The sequence below is a fragment of the Canis lupus genome, chromosome 16, assembly GCF_011100685.1.
Source record: "Canis lupus familiaris isolate Mischka breed German Shepherd chromosome 16, alternate assembly UU_Cfam_GSD_1.0, whole genome shotgun sequence".
NCBI lineage: Eukaryota > Metazoa > Chordata > Mammalia > Carnivora > Canidae > Canis > Canis lupus.
In genome coordinates, this window is record NC_049237.1 from 14,360,233 (window position 1) to 14,380,118 (window position 19,886).

Genomic DNA, 19,886 nt, shown 5'->3' on the forward strand with positions numbered 1-19,886 from the left:
GGAAGCCAGCCTTCCCCTTGGTTAACCTTCCAGGCACTTCCAGCTCTCACAGCAGCTGGTGGCCGGTGGGCCAGCCCTGTGGGGGCGCCAGCGGCAGCACCGCCTTCTGCCCCTAGTGGGGCTCAGATCTCTATCCTGGCACCTGCAGGGAAACCCACAGTCGGATGCTTGGTGAGGTGAACTTCAGCTCCCACGTCCTCGGGGGGTCCCGAGGCTGTAAATGGTGGCTCATGGCTGCCCTGAGTCTGGGGCACACACAGATTCCATGCCACCACGCTTCCCCCTCAGGAGGACGTTGTGTGAATCCTGAGCTGACATTGGGAGCCACTGGTTATCCCGTCCACCTGGTTATTTGTCGCCATCTCTGTAGCCCATGGTTCCTGGTGGTGGTTAAACCGCCAGCATGGGCCGCGTCTGTCTCCCCGACACTCGTGGTCCTCAGGTCTCTGGCCGGCTCCTCACACTGCTACTCACCACGACCCATGGGTCTCTCCCCATGAAGTGAACCACTGTGTGCAGTGCTGACCATCCAGAGGACGTGTCCTTGCCGTGGTCTCCCAGGACCACCCCAAGGGAGGCTGCAGTGCCTTCTCCAGCTAGCACCTGACACACAGCACCAAGCGCTGGGTGGGTGTCTGCACTCCTCCACAGCTGAGCAAAGGGAAGCCCCTGCTCTGAGGCCACGCATGTGTGAGCTGAGGGACGGGCACGGGGGCGTCCCCGCAGGAGGGGGAGTGACGGAGGGTCTGGGCTGCCCATTCCGGCAGCTGACCTACACTCTCTGGCCCTGCCTGAGCCTGATTTCCACACCTGCCACTTCCATCGAATAATGGGTGGCCACTGGGCCCCCTGATCTGATGACAGAGTGAGCCCCCCAGCCCCCAGCTCATGCCAGGTGGTTCTGGCCACGTGGGCGCTCCATGTCCCCTGGTCGGCTGCTCTGTCTCTCCCAGGACCTGGTGGCGTGCCAGGAGCTGCTTTTCAGGTGGTGATCGGTTCTCTGCCGCAGGCAGCGGCCCCCTGACCCAGTTCTGGTCTCTGACTCTCCTCTCAGCAATTACCAGGGTCTGTACTGTGTCACATCTCCAATCAAGGCTGCCAGGTCCCAGGACCTCAGGGGCAGGGCTGGTCGTGGCACCATTGGGACCAGGTGCCGGATCCACCTAAACTATGAGCCTTCTGTTTTACCTGGTAGAGAAGCTGGAACGGTGTTGCCAGTGTACAGTATCCTGCCTCCACGATATGGCCTGTTAAATGTTATGCACCTTTTTTGGTGATAAGAAGAGGCATAGCCTTTGTCCCTTACTTTATTATTTTATTTTATTTTATTTTATTTTATTTTATTTTATTTTATTTTATTTTATTTTTAAAGATTTATTTACTTATTCATGAGAGACACACAGAGAGAGAGAGAGGCAGAGACACAGGCAGAGGGAGAAGCAGGCTCCCTGCAGGGAGCCTGATGTGGGACTCAATCCCAGGACCCCAGGATCACGCCCTGAGCCAAAGTCAGATGCTTAACCGCTGAGCCACCCAGGTGTCCCTGTCCCTTACTTTAAAGTGGTCGTTCTGGCGTGACCTCTGGGCCCCCACAAACTTCACGGGCCCCTGACTTTTCTAGAGAGCACATGTCTCACCAGGACATCATGGCTCCTGCCCCTCCCTGCTCGGGTGCATCCAGCCCAGTTGCACCCATACAGCAACGATGTCTCACACCCCGTGGAAAGCCACCCATACAGCGACGCTGTCTCACGCCCCGTGGAAAGCCCAGTAACCCAGGTCTCTCAGGACAGATCTGTGAGAGAGTGAGCACATTCCCATCCCTTTGCACACTGCTGGCCATCTCGTGTGAGTGCAGACTGCCCCGTTCTTCATTCCAGAGGGTCTTGACAAAGCAAAGGCCTGGGCTCTGGCTGCAAAAATAAAATGCCACAGACACTCATTTCTGCCAGTTCTGGAGGCTGGAAGTCTGAGGCCAAGGCGCCAGCAGGGTGGAGTTCTGGTGAGATCCTGCTCCTGGCCTGCAGATGGCCGTCTGTGCCATGGTGGCCAGAGAGTGCAAGCTCCCGCCTCTTGTCATCCCCGGGGCCCATCTCTAATCCTGATCACCTCCAAACACCGTCCTGTTGGGGGAGGACTTCAATACATGAGCTTTTGGGGCACACGTTCAGGCCATAACAGTAGCTCTGCCAGTTAAGAGCTGCCCGCCATGAGCAGCGCTGATCCCTCCAGAAGGAAGTGCCTTTAGCACAGCAGCTGCAACCAGGTCCCCCCTTCATTTGAGTTTGTGCAGGCTACTATCATCTGTCCTGGTCCAGTCAGTCTTTATGGGGACCCGGCTAGAGAATTAATGGTGACAGGATGTGACCAACCACTCTGAACCTTGAAGTCTCTGAGAACGGCAACAATTTCTGTCATTTTTCTTGGGATTGATGCTTTTCTTTTGGCTGGCGGATGTGCTGTGTATGCATGCATGGGTGTGGGGGGTGAGTGTGCGTGTGTGTGTGCATGGATGAGTGTGCGTATGCATGAGTGTGCATGCATGAGCAAGTGTGAGTGTGCATGCATGGGCAAGTGTGTGAATGTGCATGCGTGGATGTGTGTGGGGTGTGTGTGCATGAGTGTGCATGCATGGGTGGGGGTGAGTGTGCATGTGTGTGTATGCATGCACGAGTGTGTGTATGCATGTGTGTGTATGCATGGGCATGTGAGAGTGCATGCATGGATGTGTGTGGGGTGAGTATGTGCATGAGTATGCATGCATGGGTGTGGGGAGTGAGTGTGCACGTGTGTGTGTGCATGGACGAGTATGTGTATGCATGTGTGTGCATGCATGGGCAAGTGTGTGAGTGTGCATGCATGGATGTGCATGGGGTGAATGTGCGTGTGTATGCATGAGTGGGGGGTGAGTGTGCATATTTGTGTATACAGGATGTGTGTGGGGTGAGTGTGTGTGCATGTAAGTGTGCGTGCATGGGTGGGAGGTGAGTGTGCATGGGTGTGCTTCATGGGCAAGTGTACATGTGCATGCAGGATGTGTGTGGAGTGACTGTATATGAGTGTACATGCATGGAGTGTGCATGTGTGGGAGTGAGTGTGTGTGTGCGTGTACAGCACTTTTGGGGCTTGCGCTTAGCCATTCCTGTAGGTCAGGGAACCGCTATGAGGGTTCCTCCAGTAGCTGAGCAAACCCATTCCAGTCCTGCGTCGGGGATCCAGGGATGTGAGCACTGAGTGGGTCCAGGAACTAACCGACCTTGAGTGCAGCAGACAGAGGCCACCACCCCAGGGTACCCCCAACACTAGCTGGGGAGCCGTGATGGCACTTTGGGGCCCCAGATATCAGTGTCTGTTGCCATAAATTTTCATCAAAATATCTGAGTATTACTCTTCCCCAGTGTATTCTAGAACAGGCATGCTTCTTATTAGACTTCGTGGATTACTGCGGGGTTTTTGTTGCTTTTTGACAAATCGAAGGCTTGGGGCAGTTCTGTGTCACGTAGGTCGACTGGCACCGTTTTTTTCTTTTTTTTTTCTTTTTTTCTTTTTTTGCACCATTTTTTTCCAACAGCATTTGCTATCTCTGTGTCATGTTTTGGTAATTGTAGTATTTCAAACTTTTTTGTTATGATTGCATTCACTGTGGTGACCTGTGATTGGTGATCTTGGATGTTAGAGCTGTGTTGTATCAGGACCACAAACCTTGCCCTCATAAGATGGTCAACCTGGTCCCTAAATGTGTCCCAACTGCCCATCTCCCGGCACTTTCCCTCTTCCCTGAGATGCAACAATACTGAAATTAGGCACTTAATTACTCTACAGTGGCCTCTACTTGTTCAAGGAAGAGTCACATGTCTCTCACTTCAAACCAGAAACTAGAAATGATTGAGCTTAGTGAGGAAGACAGGATGAAAGCCGAGATAGTCCAAAAGCTGGGCCTCTTGCACCAAACAGCAAGCCAAGTTGTGGATGCAGAGGAAGAGTTCTAGAAGGATGTTGCATGAGCTATTCCAGAGCACAGGGATGGCAGGAAAGCAGAACAGCCTGACTGCTGACATGGAGACAGTTTTAGTCACCTGGACAGATGATCAGACCGGCCATGACACTCCCATAAACCCAAGCCTCACCCAGAGCGAGGCCCTGACTCTTCTGTTCTGTGAAGGCTGAGGGAGGTGAGGAGACTGCAGAAGAAAATTGAGGAGCCAGCCGAGGAGGGTTCTTGAGGCTGAAGGGGAGAAGCATCTCTGTAAATAGAAGTACATAGTGGAGCAGCAGGTGCTGATGGAGAAGCTGCAGGAAGTCATCCAGAAGATCTGGCTGAGCTCATTCAGGCAGGTGGCAATGCTGACGACAGACTTTGGATGTAGGTGGAACAGCCTGCTGTTGGAGGAGGATGCCACCTGGACTTTTCACAGCTGGAGAAGTCAGTGTCTGGCTTCAGGGCTTCCCAGCACAGGCTGACTCCTGCAGGGGCTCATGTGGCTGCAAAGTGAAGCCAGTGCTCAGTGGCCATTCTGAAAATCCTAGCACCCTGAAGAATCATGTCAGATCCCTGTGTGTGCTCTAGAAAATCACACCTGTTTACAGCATGGCTACTGGATATTTAAGCCCGCCACTGGGATCCCTTTACTGTTCTAAAACAAAGGATTCCTTTCCAGATGGTGCAGCTCACTGACGATGCAGCCAGTAACCCGGGAGCCCTGCTGGAGATGGACGAGAGCACTGTTGGTTTCATGCCTAACACAGCGTCCATTCTGCAGCTTGTGGATCGAGGAGTAATTCCGACTTTCAAGTCCTCTTATTTTGAAATACATTCTGTATGGCCATAGCTAACCATGGACAGTGAATCCTCTAGGGATCTGGTACAAGTAAATTGAAAGCCTTCTGGAAAGGATTCGCTACTCTAGATGCCATTAAAAACATTCATGATATATGGCAAGAGGTCCAGATACCGGCATTAACAGGAATTTGGAAGGAGGCAATTCCAGCGTCCGTGGAAGGCTGGGAGGGGTTCCAGACTTGAGTGTGGGGGTCGCTGCAGGTGGTGGAAACAGCCACAGAACTAGAGGACAAAGTGGGGCCTGAAGATGGGGCTGATTTGCTGCATCTCAGGATAAAAAGATGAGCAGTTGCTTCTTATGGATGAGCAAAGAAAGGGTTCCTTGAGATGGAATCTACTTCCATTTGGGATGCCGGGGAGATCGTTAGAGTGACTACAAAGCATTTGGAATATCATATGAACTGAGTTGGTAAAGCAGCAACAGCGTTTGAGAGGATGAATGCCAAAGTTGAAGGACATTCTCCTATGGGTAAAATGCTATCAAACAGCATCACATACTATGGAGAAGATTTTCTTTCTTTCTTTTTTTTAATATATATATGTTGGAGAAGATTTTCATGCAAGGAAGAGTCAGTGCAGCAAAGTTCATTGTTGTCTTTTAAAGACAACAGCCATAGCCACGTCAGCCTTCAGCGGCCACCATCCTGATGAGTCAGCAGCCACGAACATCAGCATAGACCCACCACCAGCAAGAAGATTATGCTGTCTAGAAGCTCAGATGATGGCTAGCATAGTTTAGCAATACAGTATTTTTAAAAGGATGTAAATACTTATTTAGAGGGAGACGGGGGAGGGGCAGAGGGCGAGAGACAATCTCAAGCAGACTCCCCACTGAGTGTGGCACCTGATGTGGGCTCCATCTCATGACCCTGAGATCATGACCTGAGCCGAAATCAGGGGCCAGACACTTAACTGACTGAGTCGTCCAGGCGCCCCAGCAATAAGGTATCTTAAAGATTTTTTTTAAAGATTTTATTTATTTATTCATGAGACAGAGAGGGGGGCGGGCAGAGACACAGGCAGAGGGAGAAGCACGCTCCATCCAAGGAGCCCGATGCAAGACTCGATCCCGGGACTCCAGGATCACACCCTGGGCTGAAGGCGGGTACCAAACCTCTGAGCCATCCAGGGATCCCCCAAGGTATTTTAAAATTAAGGTATGAACATTGCTTTTTAAGACAAAGTGTACCCTGAGTAGACTACAGTATATGCACAAGGAAACCAAACGACTCATTTGACTTGCTTTATTGCAGTGGTCTGGAGCCGAACCTGGAGTATGTCTGACATGTGCTTGTAGATAGCTGTAGATCCCTCCCAGGGACTCAGTCCGTCTGTCCTTCCGTCGTGGGTGTTGGACTTGAGAACCGGCTCAAGCTCGGAAGCTGTGCCTTTCTGTTGCAAGTCTCCACTAGGGTGGCCGACCTCAGCCATTGCTCACCCATTCTGGGCCCATTGGCTAAAGGGGAGGGGCAGTTCTGAGCAGCATTGCCTGCCATCAGCCCTGGTCTGGAGGGGACAGCTCCCACTGAGCCTCTCAGCTGCTGTCCCCTCATCTGCACGTCCCCTGCAGCCTTGGCAGATAGAATGTCCTCCCGCCTTCCCGAGAGCATGGCCAGCATATGGGTTTTCCAAGCATATGGACACAGCAGTGGTGATGTGTCTGCTTCTTTTCTTCTGATCACGTCCTTCAGGGTCTGCAGTGTAAATTCAAGGGCTTCATGTGGGTTATGGCTTTTTTCAGATTTCCATGGGCCCCCGCAGCAATGTCTCTCTCGGAACCCCTGCCCACGTGCAGCCTGCATCCCTGAAGAGCACCCCTACCTCAGTAAAGTCTCCCTTCTCCCGTGCAAAGTGCACCTCCCTTGACCCTGCAACTGACGGTGTGCATCAGTGGGGCTCACGGCTCCCCAGGCTACTGCCTTTCCTGAGCGGGTGCACCAATGCCCAGCTGAGCCTTGGCCCTCGGTGTGGCCGGGTGGGGGCGGGGGGAGGCAGAGGCAGTTCCCAGGAAGGGCCTGCCTTGAGTCATGTTGTTCAGGTGAGAGGAGACATCCGCCCTGCAGCACAGGTGTCCTATGAGCCCTGAGGGTTCGTGGCAATCCGGAAATTCAAAACCCTCACACACTCGGAAAATTGATCACAGGTGCCTCTCCACCTCTTCATTCTGTGATGCCATGTTGACACGCTGGAAATTGGCCATGGAGGGGGTATCAGCAGCCTGAAAACCTGAGGGTGCTGCAGACCGGGCCCGGCATCCCTGAGCGCCCTGAGTGGACCATCTGCTGGTGCGCCGCCGCTCACCATGTCCCCCTGTGGCCCCCAGCACCCCCCGCCTGTGGCTGCGGGAGACCAATACTACTTCCCCCGGCTCCTGGCTCAAAATCGAGAGCTTGGAGCCTACCTACTATTTCTCTTTTCAGGGCATCGCACCTTATCAACAGCCACTCGGTCACAAGGTCCTCAGGGCTGGCATCTCCCCTGCGCCCTCAGTCCCAGACATCGCACGGGTGGTGCCTCCCTGCCGGCAGCACCCACACTCACCAGTGAGGATTGGTGACAGCTGCCACCATAGGCCGGGAGGCGCCAATGCCGCTCCTACCCTCAGTCACCCTGCTGCAGAGTGGCCCCACTGATTTTTAGGACTCTCCAGGCACCAACTATCTCAGGTCCTAGAAGGAAGGTCTTTGACCAGGTTTCTGGTGCCCATCGTTTAGTGAGAGAGCGCATTCAGATGAGGCCCGCTGGGCAGTTGGGTTGGGTAAGACTGGGCCGGAGGCAGATTCTGACCCCACAAGGAGCTCTGGAGGGTGAACAGCACAATGTGTTGTCCCTCCTGAGTCTGGGACAGACGTGTACTCCCTACCTGTCAGTCACTGGCTGGGGGTCGTGGGCGGGAGGCCAGGGCTGCCAGCCTTAGCAAAGGAAAGTTGAGAATGCCCAGTTAGATGTGAATCTCAGATAAGCAACTTGCCAGTGTTAGCGTCTGTCCCCAGTGCTGCGCGACACACTGCTTTCTCGGCCGATTGTGGGGCTGCACAAGGCAGCAGGTGTTTCGGGGTGGGGGTGGGGGGACGGCGTGGTCCCGTGTGTTGTGGAAGACACAGCCATGTCGAGGGCTGTGGGTTGGCCCTGGGCCACCGGGCCAAATTCTGGTGAATCGTTGTTTAGTTTCCGTGACATTTGGAAACTTGGAGGGCGTTTGCAGGTGGGCATCATTGCTCTCACTGATAGCCAGTCGTGCAGACTCCTGATACTGTAAAGTCGTTCTCCAGAGCATTTCCAGGGTGGCCACAAAGGTCATGAGGATCCTTCAGCCACCACGACTAGGGCCTTTGTGTCAAGTGCCGCGTCCACCCATGTTTGGCCAGTTGAACAGTTTCCCTGGAGCAAGTCAGTGGGGAGGCCAGGGCATTGCCTCCAATCCTACCAGCCCAACCCAGCCTGTCTGTAGCCGGGGGGCCAGTGTGAGGGGCAACATGTGGGGAGCCCCTGCCAGGACCACGGCCTTTCCCCATGCCCCAGCAGGCCGGAGGGTCAGAGCCCGGGAAGCCTGGGGGTGGCATGCATTCTGCTCATGTGGTCAGTTCAGGTCTTTCCCCCAGACCTGTTGCTCACCAACTCCCAGCACAGCCCTGGGTTTCCATCACCTTGAGGTGACCCAGCTCCTACCTCAACTCCCAGGGGCTTTCCTGAGCCCACCCTGCTGGAGGTAACTACGGATCTGTGAGCCCCCGTACCTGGACAGCAGAGCAGAGTGACTTGCCAGCCCCCTGGGTCACAGCAAGGATCCTTTGGGCTCACACCGAGCTGCTCTGCAGGCCCTGTCATCTCACATAGTGAATAGTCAGGAGGAGGCGGCTCCCAGCCCAATACGGTGCCTCCCTGATGCCAGGCTCTGGGTCAGCCCAGCTCATGACCCCTGGGCCAGCCCGAGCCCAGTGACACCAACAGGCCTAACGATGCTCCAAAGCATTTCTGCCAGCGTGTCTTCCCAAGAGGCCTCCCTTGTGGCATTCCACGAAAGAGGGGTGAGCATGAGACCAGGCGGGTCCATCCCCCAGGGCTGGGTGCGTTGCCTCGCGACCCAGGAGGAGCAAATGGAATGGAGGGTCCCGGAGCAAGAAGGGAGATGGGCTGGTGGCCAGCACCAGCACCTGCCCCCCACCCCTACCAGTGTGGGCAGCCCTGCTCACAGCCTAGCAGCATGCCCACCCTCTGGCCAGAGCCCAGACCTGTGACCCTGGGCCAGTGGGACCAGAGGGACCAGACCCAGTCACGGGGATGGCTCTCAGGGCGCCCTGGCCTCCAGTGGTGTGGAGTGCTGAGCAGTGGGGACCCACGGTAGGCCAGGATACCCTCTGGTCCTGGGGCTCGGGTTGGATGGGGTCTGGCTCTCCAGGGCACTGCCTCTTAAGAGCACAAGAAGGCTGCCGATAGTGATCCTCTCCAAGTGCCATCTGACTGTGGCCCAGAGAAAGGCAAGCTGGGTGCAGACAGGGGACGTGCCTGGGGACCCTGTAGTCCTGACTGTGGTGAAGCTGGACTGCGATCAGGACGCTGGACACGGCAGGGAGCCCTGGCTCTCCTGACCACGCCTGGGCCCAGACCTGTGGGCCAGGTAATAACAGGAAGTCTTGTAGAAAGGTGGGCTTTCTCCGTGCAGAGCTGCAGGAGTGCAGCAGGGAGCATCACACCCCTGCTTTGTAGGCGCAGAGACAGAAGTCCTGCGGGAGTGAATTCCCCGTCTGAGGTCAGGTCACTAGCCCCTAGGGAGCAGGTCCCACTGCAGAGCCACACTGGGCCCCAGGGCGCCTGTGCCTTCCCGCCTCTCGCCCAGACCCTACTCCTCACCCGCGGCTCATCCTCTAGGAACTAGGGTATAATAATAAAATTCACCACTTTAGGTGTACAGTCTGACGAGTTTCTGTCAGATGTACACAGTTTCATGGCCACCGTCACCATCAAGATACAAGAGCCTTCCATCTCCCAGAAAGTTCCACCTCCTTGCTGTCAATCCCCCTCCCACTCCCAGGCTCTGGAAACCACTGGTCTGGTTTCTGCCCCTTTGGTTCTATGTAAATGGAATAATTGAGAGCTTCCTTATTTAACCTTAGAAGAGACTGCCAAGCTGCTTTCCAAAGTGAGCGGTGCCATTTTGTATTCCCACCAGCAGTGTTTGAGGGTTCTGGTCATTGTCCATCTTTGAAAGTTTATTCACTCTGGTGGGGATGCTTGAGCATGTCATTGTGGTTTGAATTTGCATTTCACTGGCTGATTAATAGTGTGCATATTTTTATAAGCTTACGGGGTATTCTTCAGTGAGGTTTTTAAAATTGGGTTGCTGTCTTCTTATTGATTGGTCAAGGATCTTTATATATCGCGGATACAAAGCATTTAATCAGACATGATTTTGCCACAAGGTGAGAGTAACTCTACCAGGGCCCTATTAGGAACTTGGAAGCATGCTGAAGAACCGGGTTCACAGCCCTCTGCTCCCACTGCCTCCACCCTGGCAAGAGCCCCTCAGCATCATGGCAGCCTTCCTAAGCTGATGGCCCAGCTGGCCTGGCCTGCCCCAGCTCCTCCAGAGGCGGGACGGCACACAGTAAGTAGGAGAGGCTCTCGTGTTTGCAGGCTGGGGAGGAGCAGCTGAGCTCTGTGAGAGCAGAGGCTGTGCTGTGCAGCAGGTGCACGGCTGTGACCATCGTGACTATTCCTCCCCCAGTCCTGTCCCTCCTGGGCTCTGCCTTGTAACCTCTTTGCCTCCAGTCACTGCTGTCACCAGCTGCACCGCCTGAACACTCAGCCATGTCCCAGCTCAGGATCCCTTGCACACGGTCTCTGCCTGACGAGTTCCATCTACGTGTCAGCTCACTGAATGATTAAGACTTGTCACGGGGGCCAGGCCTTGCATCAGATATTTGTGTGTCCATATTTCTTTCTCTTTTTTTAAAAAAGATTTTATTTATTTATTCATGAGAGACACAGAGAGAGAGAGAGAGAGGCAGAGACACAGGCAGAGGGAGAAGCAGGTTCCATGCAGGGAGCCGGACACGGGACTTGATCCCGGGTCTCCAAGATCACGCCCTGGGCTACAGGCAGTGCTAAACCACTGAGACACCCAGGCTGCCCCCATATTTCTTTAAAGTTAGCTGGGCCCAGTGTTCTGTCAAGGGAAGGTTTTTGACATTTTAAAAAGTTTCTTCTTCTTCTTCTTCTTCTTCTTCTTCTTCTTCTTCTTCTTCTTCTTCTTCTTCTTCTTTCTTCTCCTTCTCCTTCTCCTTCTCCTTCTCCTTCTCCTTCTCCTTCTCCTTCTCCTTCTCCTTCTCCTTCTCCACCTGTTCAGGTTTTTCTGTCTTCCTGAGTCAATTCTGGTAATTTATATTATTTTACTTATTTTTTTAAAGATTTTATTTATTTGAGATAAGCACGTGCAAGTGGAGCAGGGGGAGGGGCAGAAGCAGAGGGAGAAGCAGGCTCCCCGCTGAGCAGGGAGCCCGACATGGGATTCAATCCCAGGCCTCCGGGATCATGACCTGAGCTGAAGGCAAACGCCCAACCACTGAGCCACCCAGGTACCCCTTGTTTATATTTTAAAAATCATCTCTTTTCTCCAGATTTTAAAAATGCATGGAAGCAAGTCTTATATATAACTCGTAAAACTTTTCAAGCTCCCTTTCTTATCACTAAGGTTGTTTGTTGCTGTCTTCTTTTATCCTTGATCCAATGGCCACGTGTTGGCTATTTTATTGTGCTTTTTCCAAGGACTGGGTTTGCGGTTTGTCAATCAAGTTGGCTGTCTGTTTTGTTTGTCTGTTTTCTGTATCACTTGTTTCTGCCTTTACCATATTGCTTTTTTAATTCTAAGTTTTTAAAGGCTTACTCTGTGTTCTGAATGTTCAGGGTTGAGTGTCCTGAGAAGCAGGCTTAGCTCGCTGGGTTTTCCCTCATTTTCTCTGTACGTGCATGTGAGGGCATTAGATGTTCCCTCGAGCACTTCTCTGGCTATTAGCCATCCACTCTGTGCTCAGCACACTCATGGTTACTCATTTATGAAGGTCCATCACCCAACTCAAACTTCCTGTTTAGCCCAAATGCCGTTTACAACAGTCACACTTGCTGGGCGTGCGTTCAGTTCAAGCTTCTCCGTCTGTGCTTCTCCAGTCGCCCTGACCGGGTCCTCTGGGGGGAATGTCTTTCTCGGCCATGCAGGACCTTAGGAAGGAGCCTTCAGAAGCCCTGTCCCGGGCCCCCAGCACCCAGTCTCCGGCCTGGCCCCCACCTCCACCGCACCAGCTTGTATTGGCTATTTGCTAGTCTCTGCTAGATTGTAAGTCCTGGGGAGCTAAAAATGAGTCCCTTCCGTAGCCTCAGATGGAGCACAAATCAGGTACTTAACAATGTTAAATACACAAGTGATTCAACTCCCTTTCCAGTCTCTTTTTGGTCATTGACGCCATCATTCTGGGTATTAATTAGGGCACGCTTGATCACTGTAACCAGTACACCCAAACAGGAAACGGGTCTACTCCGTAGAGTAGTATTTCTCGCTCCCGGAATAGCCAAGTGCAGATGTTTGCTAGCTGGGTTCTCTCCTCCTCCTCCTCCTCTCCATGTAGCCCATAGAAATGTAAGGAAGAAGCCAGAAAGGCCATTCTCTTCTGAAAGGCTTGGTCCCAGCCATGGTTTGCATCACTCCTGTTCAGACTGCATGGATGCATCTCACTGCAAGGGAGGCTGAGAACCTAGAGCCACTGGCCAGCGACGTGCCTGGCTTTGTTACCACGGAGGATCGGGGCCCACGGCTGGAGGGGTTCGGCACAGTCCACTCCTCTGGCCACTCCTCTGGTGTCCATGCGCACCCTGCTTTCTTTCTTTCTTTCTTTCTTTCTTTCTTTCTTTCTTTCTTTCTTTCTTTCTTTCTTTCTTCCTTTCTTTCTTTCTTTCTTTCTTTTTATGATAGTCACAGAGAGAGAGAGAGAGAGAGGCAGAGACACAGGCAGAGGGAGAAGCAGGATCCATGCACCGGGAGCCCGATGTGGGATTCAATCCCGGGTCTCCAGGATCGCGCCCTGGGCCAAAGGCAGGCGCCAAACTGCTGCGCCACCCAGGGATCCCGCACCCTGCTTTCTTGCACACAGAATGCACAGTAATCCCTCCTGAAAGGCAGTGGCCCAAGATCTCACACAGTCCCCATACCAGGGACGGCTACAGGCATCTCCACTAACTCCATCCTTCCTGCACGTGGGTGAGGGAAGCGTGGGCAGGCTGTGCACAGCAGATATCCCCAGCGGCAGAGGGGAAGGATGGAGAATGGAGAAGACGTGCCCTGTGGGGACACATACCTCCACGGGGCTCTGGTTCTTCCCCGTGGGGAGACTCGGTGGCCTAGACCCCACCCTGGGGACATCCATCTCTGACCTCCACCCTCCACAAAGGTAAAACCCCTTCTCTCGGATAAACTTTAAAAGCCAAAGGGTTACTCTGTGGCTTGAGACAGCAAGGGCATATTCAGGCCATATGCAGGGGTTTTGGGCAATGCAGTTCCTCAAAAACTTCTTAGGAGTCCCACCCATGTGCCCTAGGCAGTAACTGTCACCAGAGCTCTCTCCAGACCTGTTTTCATATCTATCCTGTTTCCTTCTTCTCTGTCCCCAGTCCCTCTTAGCTCAGTGACGTCTGAAACAACAGGCCGTGGTGACAAGGCCTTACCATCTAATGAGTCTTTGCCCCAGGACTGAGACCCTCTGCTTACTACCAAGATGACTGAAGAGCTCAAACACTCTCCAGGCTTACCTCCAGCTGGGGGGAAGGAGCTGACATCCCCAACCTTGTTCACATCCACGTAGCTTCTACAGCGGTCCAGGGCACCTATGGGGGAGGGCTGCTGGGTGAACGAATGCATGAGTATGCTTCAGAGGTGATCCCATTTGGGGAAGTAAGAAACATGCTCTTACTGTAAAAATAAACCAGCTTGTTAGTCCTTCTCTTTCTCTTATTGTGGTGAAATATATAAAACATAAAATTCACCATTTAACCACTTTTTAAGTGTGCCGTTCAGTGGCATTGATTAGAGTCACAATATTATGCAACTGTCACCACTTTTTCCAAAACCTTTCATCATCCTGGTCAGAAACTCAGTGACTCCCCATCCCTCCCCCACATTCCCCCAGGAGCCACTGTTCTACTTACTGTCCCCATGAATTTGTCTGTTGTGATATTTTGTTTAAGTGGAATCATATAACATCTGTCCTTTGCATCTGGCTTAGCTCCCTTAGTAGTGTAAAACTTCCATGTTTCATCCATGTCTCGTTTGTGAGGACTTCATCGCTTTTCAGGACTGAAGATGTTCCACTCTATGTGATACTGCACTTTGTTTACCCATTCACCTGTTAGCAGAAAATGAAGTCATCTCCCTGTTGTGGAAGATGATGGAATCATGGATATTGGCGTGCAGGCATCTTTGAGTCCGTGTTCTTGGTTCTGTGGGGAATACACCTAGGAGTGCAGTCTCTGGGTAATGTGGTCACACTACATCTAATGTTTTGATGTTTTCCACAGTGGCCGAACCAGCTTACATTCCTGCCAGCAACGTGTGTGGGTTTCACTGTCCCCACAATCTCACCAACACTTCTATTCCCTTGAAGGGTTGAAGTGGTCCTTCCCTGTGGTTTGATCTGCATTTCCTGAGTGACTAGTGATATTGAGCATTTTCTCATGTGCTTACTGTCCAGTTGTCTGTCTTCTTTGCAGAAATATCTGCTCGAGTCCCTTGCCCATTTTTAAATTGGGTGGTTTGTCTTTGAGTTGTGAGCATTATTAACCCCTTCACATCAGACCTTTATCAGATGCAAGATTTGCACAACTTTTCTTCCACCTCATGGGGGTCTTCTCATCCACCTGACAGTGTGTTTCTTGTACAAGTTTTTAATTCTGATGAAGTCCAACTTATATCTTTTTGGTTTTGGCGTCCTATTCAAGAGAGATCATTGCCAAGCCCAAGGCCATAAAGATTTACACTTATGTTTTCCTCTTGGAATTTTATAGTTTTAGCTTCTCGAATGTGTATATTCATGTACTTCACTGAATTTGGGAAATTGTTTCACCATTATTTTTTCAGTCCTTTTTCTGCCCCTTTCCATCTTTCAGCAGCTGCTGGGACTCCTGCAATACTCATGGTGATAATCTTGCCGGCATCCCACATGTCCCATTTCCTCTCTGCCAGGCAGCCTGGATAGTGCAGTAGTAGCCTTACCTTCAGGCTCATGAACTTTCTTCCACTTGCTCAAATCTGTTCTTGAACTCCTCTAGCATTTTTTATTATTATTTATTCATTTCACCTATTGTACTTTTCAGCTCCAGAATTTCTGTGTGGTTTCTTTATATAATTTCTACCTTTATTGTCATTCTCTGTGTGTTGACACATCATTCTCCCAATTCCTTTTAGGGTGTTATCTATGGTTTCCTTTAGGTCATTGAATATGTTTAATTTAATGTCTTTGACTAGCAATTCTAATATGTGGGCTTCCTCACGGATAATTTCTACTAAATTATTTTTCTCCTGTGAATGAGCCATATTTTCCTCTTTCTTTGTATGCTTTGTAATTTTGTGTTGTTGTTGAGAAGTTGACACTTTGAGCAGTATAATGTGGAAGTTACATTCTCCCCCTCCATAAGGATTGGTTTTCTTGCTTGTTGAGGGCTGCAGTTGTCCATGTGTAGTGACTTTTGCAAATGATTTTCTACAAGGTCTGTATTTCTTTCTTTTATAATTTTTAAAAATGGTTTTCAAAGTGTGTATTTCTCACATGTGTGGTCCCTAAAGAAATTTCTGTTCTGATGTTTCTGCAGCCAGCCTGTGACCTGACAGAGGATTTCTTAAATATCTGGATCAAAAAACAAAACAAAACCCAAAAACATTTAAATGGAATTGTATATCTCAGGCTGAAACAAAGGCACCCTCCGCACTGAGCCTTCAGGGAGCCCAAAAAAACCAAAGTGCACAACCCACGGGCCTGGCTGTCCACCCTCACTCCAGCCAGCTGCTCTTGGGACATGCGTGCTGTCCCTGTAGCCATGACAGGGATTAGGTGTGGTATCCGGTTTGTGCATACTGCTCACTCATATGCCATCAGTAACCTCTCTTTTCCTCAAGCACTCCACTGGCTGCCCTACTGATCAGCCTCCCCAGTTCCAAAATAGATATTTTGATCCTTTTTTTCTAAGTCGTGCCTGTTTTGCTGGAGGAACTATCCCTGGAGTGTCCTACTTTACCATTTTCTGTGATGTCACCCCTAAACGTTCTCTTTTCAGACAATAAGCCACACTGATTTAGGGCAATACCGGCATCAAAGAGACTATGCCACCTGCCTATCTCCTTAGAACACTCCAAAATACTCAGGCAGGCACAGGGCTGGGAGTTTGGCTTTGGACCTGCCATAGATCTAGAGTATTGGATGCCCTTTGCTCTAAACTCTGACCCAGGGGCTAGAGCATCCTCTGGTAGCAAAAATAGCTACAAGTTATTGAACAACTTGGATTGCCAAGAATCTTATCTGTATTGTCCTGTCAGATCCTCTCAATAGCCCTGTGAGGGAGGTAAATTGTTCTCTCCTTTACTGAGAGGGAAACTGAAGCTCAGAAAATAAGGGACTTGCCCACGTCCTACTGGCAGAGTCAGTCTCCAGACTTTGGGCTGGTGACCTCACACTCCTGTCTGCCCTAGCAATCTTGTGCATCTCCCACATGGGGTCCTGGGTGACCCCTTCACTCTGCCTCCCTTCTTCTGTCAACATCCAGCATGCTCTCTGTACCCTCACTCTCACTCTGCTCCTGACCCTCTCATGGCTCTGGCTTTCTGGCCTTCAGCCCTGACACTTGGTCCCAGGCCTCTAGTGCCACCTGCCCTCAGAGGCAAATGTTGTGACCACTCCCACCCCTGCCAGGTGAAGCTGAGGTCTCTGAACATATCCAGCCTGGAAGCAGCTCCAGAGGCTATTCCCTGACCCCTGTGTGTGCTTGGCCCTGAAGAAGCCCTCAATCAGGAAGACTAAACTGCCAGCACACCTGAAGTCAGACCAACCTGGGGATGGATCCCAGCTACACCACTGACAGCTGTGGGGTCTCTGAAGTCCTGTAACTGCTAAGGGGCTCAGTTGCCCCATATAAAATGACAGCCATAGGCTCACAGGTCATTTGTGATCCACATAAAGCATCTGGCACAGCAGGCAGCCTGTGGAGGCCTCCCAGTGCTCATTATCGTGACTCCAGGATGTTCTGCTGTCTCTAGGCTCATTTCCTCCTTGCTCCTGTGCCTGACATCCTGACCACACTGCATGACATCATCCTACCCCACAGCCCCTGGCCTCCCTCATACAAGGGCACAGCCAGTCTGCCCTGCAGTAAGCAAACACTTGCAACACTGTGCTGACCTCTAGGCCCCATTGCATCAGTGCAGGTGCCCAGCTAGTGCTGAGGGCCATCGGGCCCACGGTGGGTAGGGGCTGGCATATGGGGCACTCTGGCTTCCGGCCTCATTTTCTATCCCACTAGAATACGGGGTCTGGCAAGTTCCAATTTAACTGTGAACCTCCATCCTTCAGAGTCTGGGTCTTAGAGCTTCTGTGCAAAAATAGCAGATGAGGCCTAACCTTTTTTGTTTTGTGAACTTTATTTAAAAATATATCTCAGAGTGCTTGAGTGGCTCAGTCAGTTGAGCATCTGACTCTTGGTTTCAGCTTGGGTCCTGATCTCAGGATCGTGAGACAGAGCTTCATGTCAGGCTCCATGCTTAGTGGGGAGTCTGCTTGGGATTCTTTTTATCCCTTCTCTCTACTCCTCCACCTGCTTGTGTGCTCCCCCCCAAGATAAATAGATTTTTAAAATATATATATATTTCTTTATTACACACTCATTGCAGAAAAACATAGGAAATACAGATAAGAAAAAAGGAAAATAAAAGCATTCATATCTCCACCATCAAGATAATTACTCTTATCATTTCACTGTATTTCATCCCATGTGTATATTATATGAGTGTACGTCTATATGACAAAAGTGCATTATGCTGTGTTACATAACCATTTTTCCTCTGTATTAGTCATCTATTGCCATGTAAAATATTACCTCAAAACTTAGTGGCTTGAAACAACAAGCCCTTATTATCTTACACAATTTCTGTGGGTCAGGAGTTCAGGAGTGGTTCAGTGTGGGGGTTCTGGCTCGGGGTCTCGTGAAGTTGCAGCCAAGAAGCTGGCTGGAGCTGCATCTGAAGACTTGGCTGGGGCAGGTGGGTCTGCTCCCAAGGTGGCTCACTGACCTGCCTGGGAAGGTGGAGCCCAATCATTGGCAGGAGGCCTTGATTGATTCACTTAGGAATCTTCTTCTGAATAGACCCCCTCATAAGACCTGTCTGTCCTAATGCTGGCTTCTCTCTGTGTGAAGAATCCAAGAGAGAGCAAGGCAGGAGCCACCATGTTTTTGAAGTCCTTTCCTCAAAGGTCATGCTCTGCAATATCCTCTTATAGGCTAGGCCTACTCAACACAGATGGGGACCACATGGGTGGCAAATAACAGAGGTAGGGCTCACTGGAGGGTAGCCACCACATTGTCTTTAACAGTGTGTCAGGGACGTCTTTCTATGCCAACAGAGGCAGATCAATTTTATTGTTTTTAGTGACTCATAAATGTAGCATAATTTATTGGACTCATTCCCTGTACTTAGCTATATGGCTTATGTGCTGTTTTTTGATCCGGAATATCCACCACTGAACTTGTCAGAGATTTCCTAGAGATAAATTAAGAAGAAAATGAAATCATGCCTGTTGACCTGGCTTTGTGAGCAACCAAGGGATGAGAATACCCCCCTGGAACACAGGACAAGCTCTCTCAGATGTCCTGCTCTCTCTCCCCGTTAAATGGGGAGCTCACTGAGACATCCTGGCCCATTGTCAGGTGGTTCTGTGTTTTCCTTGTTTTTAAGAACCCCTAAGCAGAAACTATGTTCCTCCATCCTCTTGAAGACCACCCTTGAGATATTAAAGACTCTAAAGTATGTCCCTCATAAGCCATTTTCTCTGAGGTCCAACCTTTCCTAGACCCTCTAATTTGGGCAGGACAGACCCTCACCTGGAGCCCAGTGTTGACCCATCTAAAGAGGAAGCAGTGAGAAAGGGCTGGGCATACAGGAGGGCTGGCGTGAAGCCTGATGGTCTGGCTCTTCAGGACTGCCTAGTGTGGGGAAGTTGGGACCCCTTCCTTCCCTGCTGTTGCCACAGAATGCAGGGAGGTGGTCCTGGGAAAGGGCTCTGGGGAAGGATGCTCGCTGGTCAATGTGCAAGCTAGAGAGGGCAGCGGAAGTCCACAAACCAGAAAGGGGGCCTGTGTGCCGCCCGCCCTGGTCCACTCCAGCATCCCATAGGAGCGGGCTGGAGGATCCGGAGCCTCTTCTTGGGTGCTGTGTGCTCACACCAGGAGAGAGGCAGCTGCTGCTTAGCCTGGCTGGGCCAGAAGCCCCCCATCCAAGCTCAGGATGAGTCCCACTGCCACACACACAGAAAAAACGGTGGCTCAGAGCCAGGGGCTGGTGGGTCAGTGACCTGTCACAAGTAGATCTGGTGAAGGTGCTTTTGCTCTATTTTAGGAAAGGGATCGATCATGTCAAGGGCTTTCTTCGGGGTGACCACACTGACCGTTGATGGGAGAGCCTGGTGTTCTGTCCCTGCACCATCTGTACCCAAGCCACTTAGGAGCTACTGCTAATTTTAGCAAGGCTTGGCAGGTGCCAGCGTGTCCTGGGAGTGACACTCCTGGCGGGGGCTGGGCCGGGGGTGGGGGACACTGCACGAGGTCCAGCCCAAAACCCAAGAACGACCTCCTGATCTTTGGAGACAGGTCTTGACGATTTGCAGGTTATAAACCCTGATGAAAACAAGCATTTTTCACCTGCTGTGTGGGGGTGGCCCTGGGCTGGGGGCAGCTGCTGGGGCACCCCCCATCTTGTTCCCCTCCTTCCCCCCACCCTGCAGCACCACATATCAACCCTGTG

At 51.4% G+C, this 19,886-nt stretch overlaps 1 protein-coding gene across 3 annotated transcripts in view; it reads left to right on the forward strand.

Annotated features, from left to right (window-relative positions):
- GCK (glucokinase) overlaps positions 1–19,886 on the forward strand; it is a 43,075-nt gene that overhangs the window by 10,602 nt on the left and 12,587 nt on the right. The window contains exon 1 of one of the 3 annotated variants that reach the window (XM_038559569.1): positions 13,118–13,278. The exons of the other annotated variants lie outside the window; for them this stretch is intronic. The gene's annotated coding sequence lies outside the window, so the exon portion shown is untranslated. Of the gene's footprint in view, positions 1–13,117; positions 13,279–19,886 lie in introns of those variants that run through there. 3 annotated transcript variants of the gene reach the window in all.